This window comes from Chinchilla lanigera, unplaced genomic scaffold (assembly GCF_000276665.1).
Source record: "Chinchilla lanigera isolate Chin_1 unplaced genomic scaffold, ChiLan1.0 scaffold00042, whole genome shotgun sequence".
Lineage (NCBI taxonomy): Eukaryota > Metazoa > Chordata > Mammalia > Rodentia > Chinchillidae > Chinchilla > Chinchilla lanigera.
In genome coordinates, this window is record NW_004955443.1 from 13,803,289 (window position 1) to 13,811,660 (window position 8,372).

The 8,372-nt window shown below is 39.4% G+C and overlaps 1 pseudogene; it reads right to left on the bottom strand.

Annotated features, from left to right (window-relative positions):
• Positions 1-1,062: 1,062 nt before the first annotated feature.
• On the bottom strand, positions 1,063-3,370 carry LOC102005642 (annotated as a pseudogene).
• Between the last annotated feature and the right edge of the window lie 5,002 nt (positions 3,371-8,372).

Genomic DNA, 8,372 nt, shown 5'->3' on the forward strand with positions numbered 1-8,372 from the left:
AGCCAGCATACTTCAGTTTCTTAGTTACTCAGGTAATAGTTTCTGTTCTTTTTCTGGTTGCTTCTGTCTCTTAGAAATGGCTGGTAACTGTGATGCATACCCGGACACTTTGATGCACATTGTATAAGCCATTCCCCAAATGACAAGCCATTTTATCTCTATACTTCCTGCTTGCTTATGCCATATTATCCCTAGACCACCAGAGATCAAGGCCTGAAATTTTGGTGTGATCCCAACCAATGTCCATTCATGTAAAATAAATCTACCTCCAAATCCTGGGTGTCTTCTTGGTGTTTCTGCTTTCTGTTGCATCTGGTGCATTGGTCAGGAGAACTGACCATGCTGACCTCTTTAGTCACCAGTTGTGGTCCTTGTGGAGGGAGAAAATGCCTCTGTGGGTCCCAAGAGGAAGGCGTACCCTCAAGATTTCTCCAATCCCTTTGAAGTTTGGAGAAGTGTTCCTGGCTCCCTGCTTGAGCATCTCACACTGGAACTCAAGGAGAGGAGGATGCGATCTGTCAGTCTGTCTATGTGTCTGTCTGTCTGCCTGCTTGCCAGCCTTCCAGATTCTAGTAAGACCTATGGAACACCCCATTTAGTCAGTTTGTCAGTCCTACTCAGTTCAGGCAGAAGAGCTTGATCATCTCTTGTTGGTTAAGGCCACATTCAAGGGAAGTGGGGTTGAAGTGTTTACCCTCTGAGTACATGCTGAATTATTGTGTGAGTGAGAACTGAGTGAGTGAGCAGAATGGACAGCATAAGCAATAGGCTGCTCCATCTGTGCAGCAAGACTGGAAAGCACTGATCAATGTGGCTGACTGGGCCCGCACCTGCAGTTCCTTGGCAATTGACATATAGCATAATGGAGACCTCACACCCTCCCCAACTAAGTCATACCTAAGTTCCTATGAGAGAATGAAAGAGAAAACTTACTTTTTTAAAAACAGAAACAATATCTTTATTACATCAGCTGAGAAAACAAGCACACACTATTAATTTATGGGAAGAAAACAACTATTCCTAGAGTATTACTACAAATACTGTGTTTGTCTGTAGTAAAAATTAAGCCAAACAGTCATTTCAGTCATCATCCCAATCTTTTTTCCCACTTGGAAGCTTGGACTCACTGTCTAATTTGGCCATGATGATGTGATCAACTCAAAATTCCATGACTGCAGCATTAGTAGTCAATTTGATAGCTCAGTATTTTCCCAGATAAGTATCTAGAGCACCAGCTTCCACCATGTCCTTTACAGCAGGAACTTCAGCCTCAACATCTAATCCAATACTTTTATTTACTTCTTGATGCATTGCATAAAGTTTAGACATTATTTCATTGGCCTTAACTCCAGAGTTCTCTGACAGTGACTGTAGAATAGCATCAAAAGCCTCAGTAAACTTCTTACTAACATATTGTTATTAAGACAGGTGTCTCCATATGATGCAATCTGTTCAGCCAATTTAATTTCTGTTGTGCCACCGGCAGGTACAAGATGTTTATTACTTGTGAGAACTTTGAAAGTGTTAACACCATCATCTACTACCCTTTCCATATCATACATGAGACTGTCAGTAGAACCTCAAATTATGATAGTAGAAATGGCAGCATCTTCTTTTTCATGCTTAAAAATCACCACTTGTGTGTCTCCAAATTCTGAGAGGTAAATACTGTCACAGTGTCTCATTTCTTCAAAGACGGAAAGGGTGAGTTTGGGAAGAGCTGTAGCACCAACTGTTTTACACAGTCTTCTGTGATCCCTTATAGAGTTAAGCCTCACCAAGATGATATTGTATTTGTTTGCATAATGAAAATCCATGTCTTTCACTTTGCCACCTGTTACTATGACATTTGCCCCAGTGTCACCAATAGATTTTCCTTGTACATCCATGAGATTTTCTTCTCCTTTACTAAAATCTATCAACTCATCAGCTGTCCTTATCAATACTGTTCCCTTAGTTTCTGTTATCATGTCATCAGAAGGACATGAGTATGCTTCAATTGTTGCATCCTTGACAGATGTTACATGACCTTCTGTAAGAGCCATACCATGTAGCACTGTAGAGGAAAACATACCAGAGCCCAAAATTTTACAAACTCTGATGTTATCAATATTGAAATGGCTGGAGTCAGTAAAAATAGATACACATGCCTGAGCAATAAGCTTGGCTAGAAATGCTTCATTACTAAATGTTTACTCGTTATATATTTACTCCACTGTAAACTCTATCCTGGGGCAATCCCAAACAGTATTTCATGCTATGAGAGACTCAAGTAGAAGTTCAACTATACATCCAAAGGTTTCAAACCTGAAAAATGTTTATAGATTGTCAAACTGCTGACATATACCTCTCCTGCCTGTAAAGACAGTTTAAAATCTCCAAACTGACAACACCATCACGATTGCCCTACATTTGTATTGCTTCAGTCTTCTGTCTTGTACAATCTCCTAGTATACCTGCCAGGACCTAAAGAATGCCTTGCACCTTTAGTTGACTTCTGTCAGTCAGCCTCTCTTTATAAAGGTCCCAGTTCTGGACTAAAAAGCTAACTGAGCTGAACTCAACCTCCTAGAACTTCAAAAGTTGTTTCTTTTTCAGTGCACTTCTGATTGATGATGCCCACATTGTCTGCTGGAAAGACAAAATCTCTGGTACAGTATCTGGCAGAAACTGGCTACAAGAAAGAAACTCCACAAATTTGTTTAAACTGCTGGTTTCTGTAAATTCCGAATGCTTGAGTTCATAAAACCAATGACGCTTACTCGGACTGTCAGGCCCTGGAAGTGCTCAGTGGCCTATTTGTGCAAATACTTGGATTCAGTCACTGAGGGCTGCTTCCCCTCTTTGCCTCTATGCTGGAACAGTCACTATCCTGATCAAGAAAGCTTAAAAGCTCACCTCAGACTAAGACCTAAATGTCCAGATGGCATATGCTCTACTGGGATGAACTGTTCTACAAGTAGACCCCCTTGACAGATGCTGAGTACACCCTGTTTATGGATGAAAGTAGCTCTGTTAGGAATAAAGTCCAACAGGCTAGATATGCTGTGATCATCTTGGACAAAACTATTTTGGCCAAAATTCTCCTGCAGGGATGATCTGCTCAGCAAACTGCTTCCTGGTAGTTTGAAAATTTGCCACCAATGTTGCAAAATAATCTGGTCCAAAATAGTCTGGTTTAAGGCCCCTCAGGGTAACCAATGGACTGAAACATCAGTTCCAGCCATAAAGACTTTACCTGGTATTCCCAGAAGATCAGAGCCATACCTGTCTTCACCATTTGTTCTGCAAGCTCAAGCTGCACTGCTGGCACCCATATCCCCGTAGTCAGCTCAGGCTTCAGCATCTGTGTCACTGGCCCTGACCACATGCATTATAGTGCACTCTCCCTTTAAGAATATATAGATAGATTACACAAAAATAAAATAAAACCCTATAGAAACAGCTTGTAACTAGTTAAAAGATCACCTATATCTGTACATTCCTGCTCACACATATAACATAGGTACATATTATCTACCCCTACAAGTTTCAGAAACCTAGACTTATATCTGCTGGAAATTTACCTGGACAGCTCCTCTGAGGCTTACTTTAAAGAGACAATGGACTCAAAGCCTTGTTATCGTCACTCTGGATGCTGACCAATCCACACATGGCTGAAACCAGAGGACATCATTCACAGTATTGCTCCCTAATTATTCCCCTTGATTTTCGTGTCTTTTCAGGCTTCTTACCCTAGTCCTTGCTTCCCTACCCTTGCTAGTTGTGTTTTTTTTTTCATTTTCCTTAAACTCTATAGATGGTTGCCTCAAAAATAGAACAATCAATCAAATACTTGATCAAGATTTCATGAGCATCCAAGACATACTGGACATTCCCCTAAATCAGATTAACTCCCTCATTACTTTGCCAGAGTAATGTTATGGAACAGACAGGTCTAAATTATGTGTCTTAAAAGAAATTTAGGGGAAAACTCCATAATAAGACAATAGTGGAGACCTTGACTAGAACCCATCTTGGGGTTATTGACAATCTAAATGTTACTGCTTCTAGCTGGGCCTCATCTCAAAAGATCTTGTGTAATGTGCCTCACAAAGATTTGAGAGGAAAACTAAGAGGGGAAAATAACAGAAAATGCCTTCCTCAGCCAGTACACTTCAGTTATTTAGTTGCCCAAGTAATAGTTCCTGTTCCAGTTCCAGATGCTGGTCACAGTCATGCATAGCTGGTCACTATGATGCACATTGCATAAACCAATCCCCAAATGACAAGCCATTCTGTCTCTGCCCTTCCTGCTGGTTTGTCCCATATAAGCCCTATATCATCAGAGGTCAGGTCCTGATATGTTGGGTTTGATTCCAGTCAGTGCATATCAACATAAATAAATCTGCCTCCAATCCTGGGTGTCGTTTCAGTGTTTTTGTTTGCAGCTGTAATATGGTGCAACATCCAAAACCTGATTTCTGACTTGAATACATTCCGTGATTCAGAAGTTTGGGCTGAATTCAATGGCATACTTTTTCCACTTATTAACAAGCCCTTGGTTGGAGTGGTGTCTGAATTTTAATATCCTCTTTTATCCTCTGAATGATAGACTCTCGCTTTTTACATGATAGTAGAAATGTATTTAGAAGCAAAATAGAGGTTCTTAAAAATATTTTTTTAGGAATATCTAACATTTGACTATAGCTAATCACTTATAAAAGCAAATGTTCAAAGAATGTTTGTGTAAGCAGATTTTTCACAATAGTAAAGTATCCACTACCAGGAAGAAGATTATCTTTCCTTTCACAGTAATAAATACAATATCTCCTTTTGAAAGACATTTTTTTAACCTATAGTTTGTGTTTAGCAGCCTTTTATTAAGAAAAATAATGAAACTATGTGTTGTCTCCAATGTTCTTTTAAATTACTATTTTCTAATTCCCTTTAATGATTTGATCAATCTTCTATTACACCTGATAACCTGAGCAACTTCATTGAAGATAAAACAATATGTAATATAGCAACCACTGTTAATCCCTATCATTTGGTTTGAAACCCCATATCATTTTTAATGTCTTTGCTTTGCTTTGTTTGTATTTTGCTATTGTTCTTTTTTTTTGTTGTTGTACTATTTTCTTTAAAATAGAAAAAAAAAGAAAAAGAGGAACCAGCATTGCTTATAGCTGACATGTATTGGTCATGTGCTTAAATTTCACTTAGGCCTAGGCTTGTTTGGAATCACTCCACTTAAACCTCAATAACAGCATGAAGTTCAAACTTCCTGCTATATGAAAAGTAAGAAACTGTCCAAATCCAATTGCTCCTATTATTTTCTTACTGGCTAAATTTGTAAAAGTGTAAAAAGTTGATCTACCTATTTAAGGACTACTTAAATGTGTAACACAGTGGTACTTTGATTGTGTAACTTAATTTGTTATACCGTTCTGGAAATGACAGGAACATTTGTGTTTATGTGGGAAATATAGAGGCTGTTGTGCTTGTCATCAAATGCAGAGTTTACAAACAAGAACAAAATTTTGTTAAATGTTTCTGTTTGTGAACCAAATTATTCACAAATAAAAATGTTTATGAACTGAGCTGTCTTTGTACCTGCAAAAGTTTTTGAAAATTTCAATATAAAATTAAATAGCATCATTTTCATATATTTTACAAGTCAGAATGTTTTAAGGTTATACTAGATTCAAGCCTGAGCAACTAGGGTCTATGTCTTCATGGGGGAAGGGAAAATGTCACATTAAAAATGTTTGGTGTAGTAGAAATCTGAATTTTTCATGTTTCAAAACATCCAATTAATAATTTTCTCTCTTTGGAATTGTGTGCCATGAGTTTATAAGTACTTTTTTTTGCTTTATTTTACTAATTTTCTTTGCAACTCTATCTACATTCCTATTAAGCAAAGTTCACCTATATTGTCCAGCCTTTTACAGAGGTATAAGAAAAATACAAAACTTTCACTGAAGCACAATAAAACAACTTGATGAATTTTCACTAGCAATGAATTTTGACTAATAAGTAGTGCCTAAATCAAGAAAAGAATTACCAGTATTCTGTAATTCATTGTCCTGCCCCACCTAAACTCTATATCTTCCTCGTGGATTTAAAAAATGTTTTTATTGCTTGTAAAATTTGTAGAACTAAACCCATAGTTCCATTGCACTCAGTGGGTCTATGGTCAAGGGGTCACCAGATTCTCCCTCACTCAATCCTCCTCTCTCGCCCATGTAGAAAGAAGAAGAGGAGTCAGAGAAGTTCAGTTCAAAGCAAAAATAGTATTACTGTAGCTATTGCTAGGAGCAGTACAAAGCCACTTTGGGAAAGGAATCAGGGTGCTCAAAGCTTAGTCACTGGTCAATCTGGAGTAGTGATCCTGCTTTATGGGGTAGGAGATACTGTCTACAGCTCCTTGAGGGGTGTTGCTTGATTGACTGGATACTGGGCTTGTTGCTGGGGGCTTGGTCTTGTGAGCTAACAGGGAAATTTGGGTAGGCATGGCAACCTGCACTAGGCAGGACAGTGCTGCCTGCACAGAGGCAGGTGTCAAAACCACAATCTGTCAGTTTAAAACCACAAAACTTGTTAAAAAGTCCTTGCTTCTAATAGGCACACAGAGCCTGGATTTTTTTCATTGTGGTGGATTAATTAATGGTCAATTTGTAACACCTCGCTGAATTGAATCATCATAGTGCTGGGCATTGTAGGGCTGTTGGAGGATTGTTGCCAATAGCTTAAAAAAAGAACTATAGGGAAATATAATGTGCTATTGATTCTCCTGGAAAAGCTTGTTGCACTCGATTTCCTGATACTAAGGTGACTGTTCTCACCATCAGAGGAGCTTGTGACCTCACTATTGAGGAAAGCTGCGCTTTTTGTGGGAGAGCTATGCTCTATACCTTGAGGGTAACTTCCTGACTCCTTTGCAGACCCCTCAGCCTGCTGGCACAAATTTTCATTCCACTAGTGCAGATGCTCTAGTACCACTGACCTTTGGACCTTCCTAGAGCAGACCATTGAAAAAGGCTTGCATGAGACAGTGTTGTGGGCTCTAGTCCTCCAGCTGGACTCATGGAAGACATTGCCATGGGCTCTAGGTTTTCTGCTGGACTCTTGCAGGACATTGCTGTAAGATTCAGGCCCTTGGCTGGATTCTTTGGGTCTCTAGTATGTGGACAGATCACCTGTACTCTTTTGAATTTGTTTCTGGGTGAATATTCTGAAATAATCCTGTAAATTATGTGTCCTGTATGAATTCCTTTCCCTTGTAAAACCTGACTACCATATTCATCCTCTTAAATGGCTTGCATCTGTCCTTACATTCACTACTCTGGAAATGATCATCCAACTATTGCTGGGATCAGGTGCAATGACTGCCCTTGCTGCTTCTGGCTGAAAGGGGGCATGAGCTGGGGCAGTAAATGATTGAGAGTTTGATGTAATGGGCTACAGTACAAGGAAGGAGATGGCTGGCTCCATGGAGTATCACCAACATGATCACTTGGAGTTTGGCAATCTCTAGATGAGAACAAATAAACCCTACCAAGGGATGAAAGCATGGAACAAAGTATGAGTGGTAGAATTGACAGGACAATTGTAACAAGTTTGCCCCCAGACCTATTTACAGGTGTGGCTGGAAACTGTCAGCAGGAGTTAGTGACTAGAGTCCCTTTTTTGTTGAATCTATATTACTCTTACTTTTATATCTTTGGTTATACTTTTTTCTGGGTGTTCAAGAACAAGTTAAAGTGAAATCAATATTAATATATTTTCCTATTGGTTGTTCAAGTTCAAGCCAAAGTGAGACCAGTATTAATCGAAATTATTCCAGTTGCTAAATATCAAGGTCAGTTATGGCTCAAGGCTCAAGGCTCAAGGCTTAAAGCTTAAAGGTTGTTTAGGGGCCATGCATGGAGACTCTTAGCTTCTCCGTCAGTGTCTGCATCCTGGATGGGTTACATTCCTGCATAACCATGTGGTTCCCCATAGAATCCTGGGAGGTGTTCTTCTCTCTACTGACCCTCCTTTTCAGCACGTTGTACTGTAGTGGAGTATTGTTCTGTGAAGTCCAAAAATCTCCCTGTTCAGACAGTTGGTTGGGTTATTCATGAAAACAGCAGGATCTTGTAGAAAGGGGTGCCCTCCTGTCATGCATCCTTGCTGACCTTGCAGGGCCAGGCCCCAAATATTGGCTCTTCTCTTAGTCCAGTTATCTTTTTTGGCTCCAAAGCTCAGCTGTTGAACATAGAAGGATTAGTTACTCCAGTACTGCAATGACACCAGTAGGTTTAATTTTATGATCTTTTCTAGTTAGCTATCAAAGACTATGAAGTAAATAACATGACCAGGAAACTACTAATTATCTTCTCTGCTCT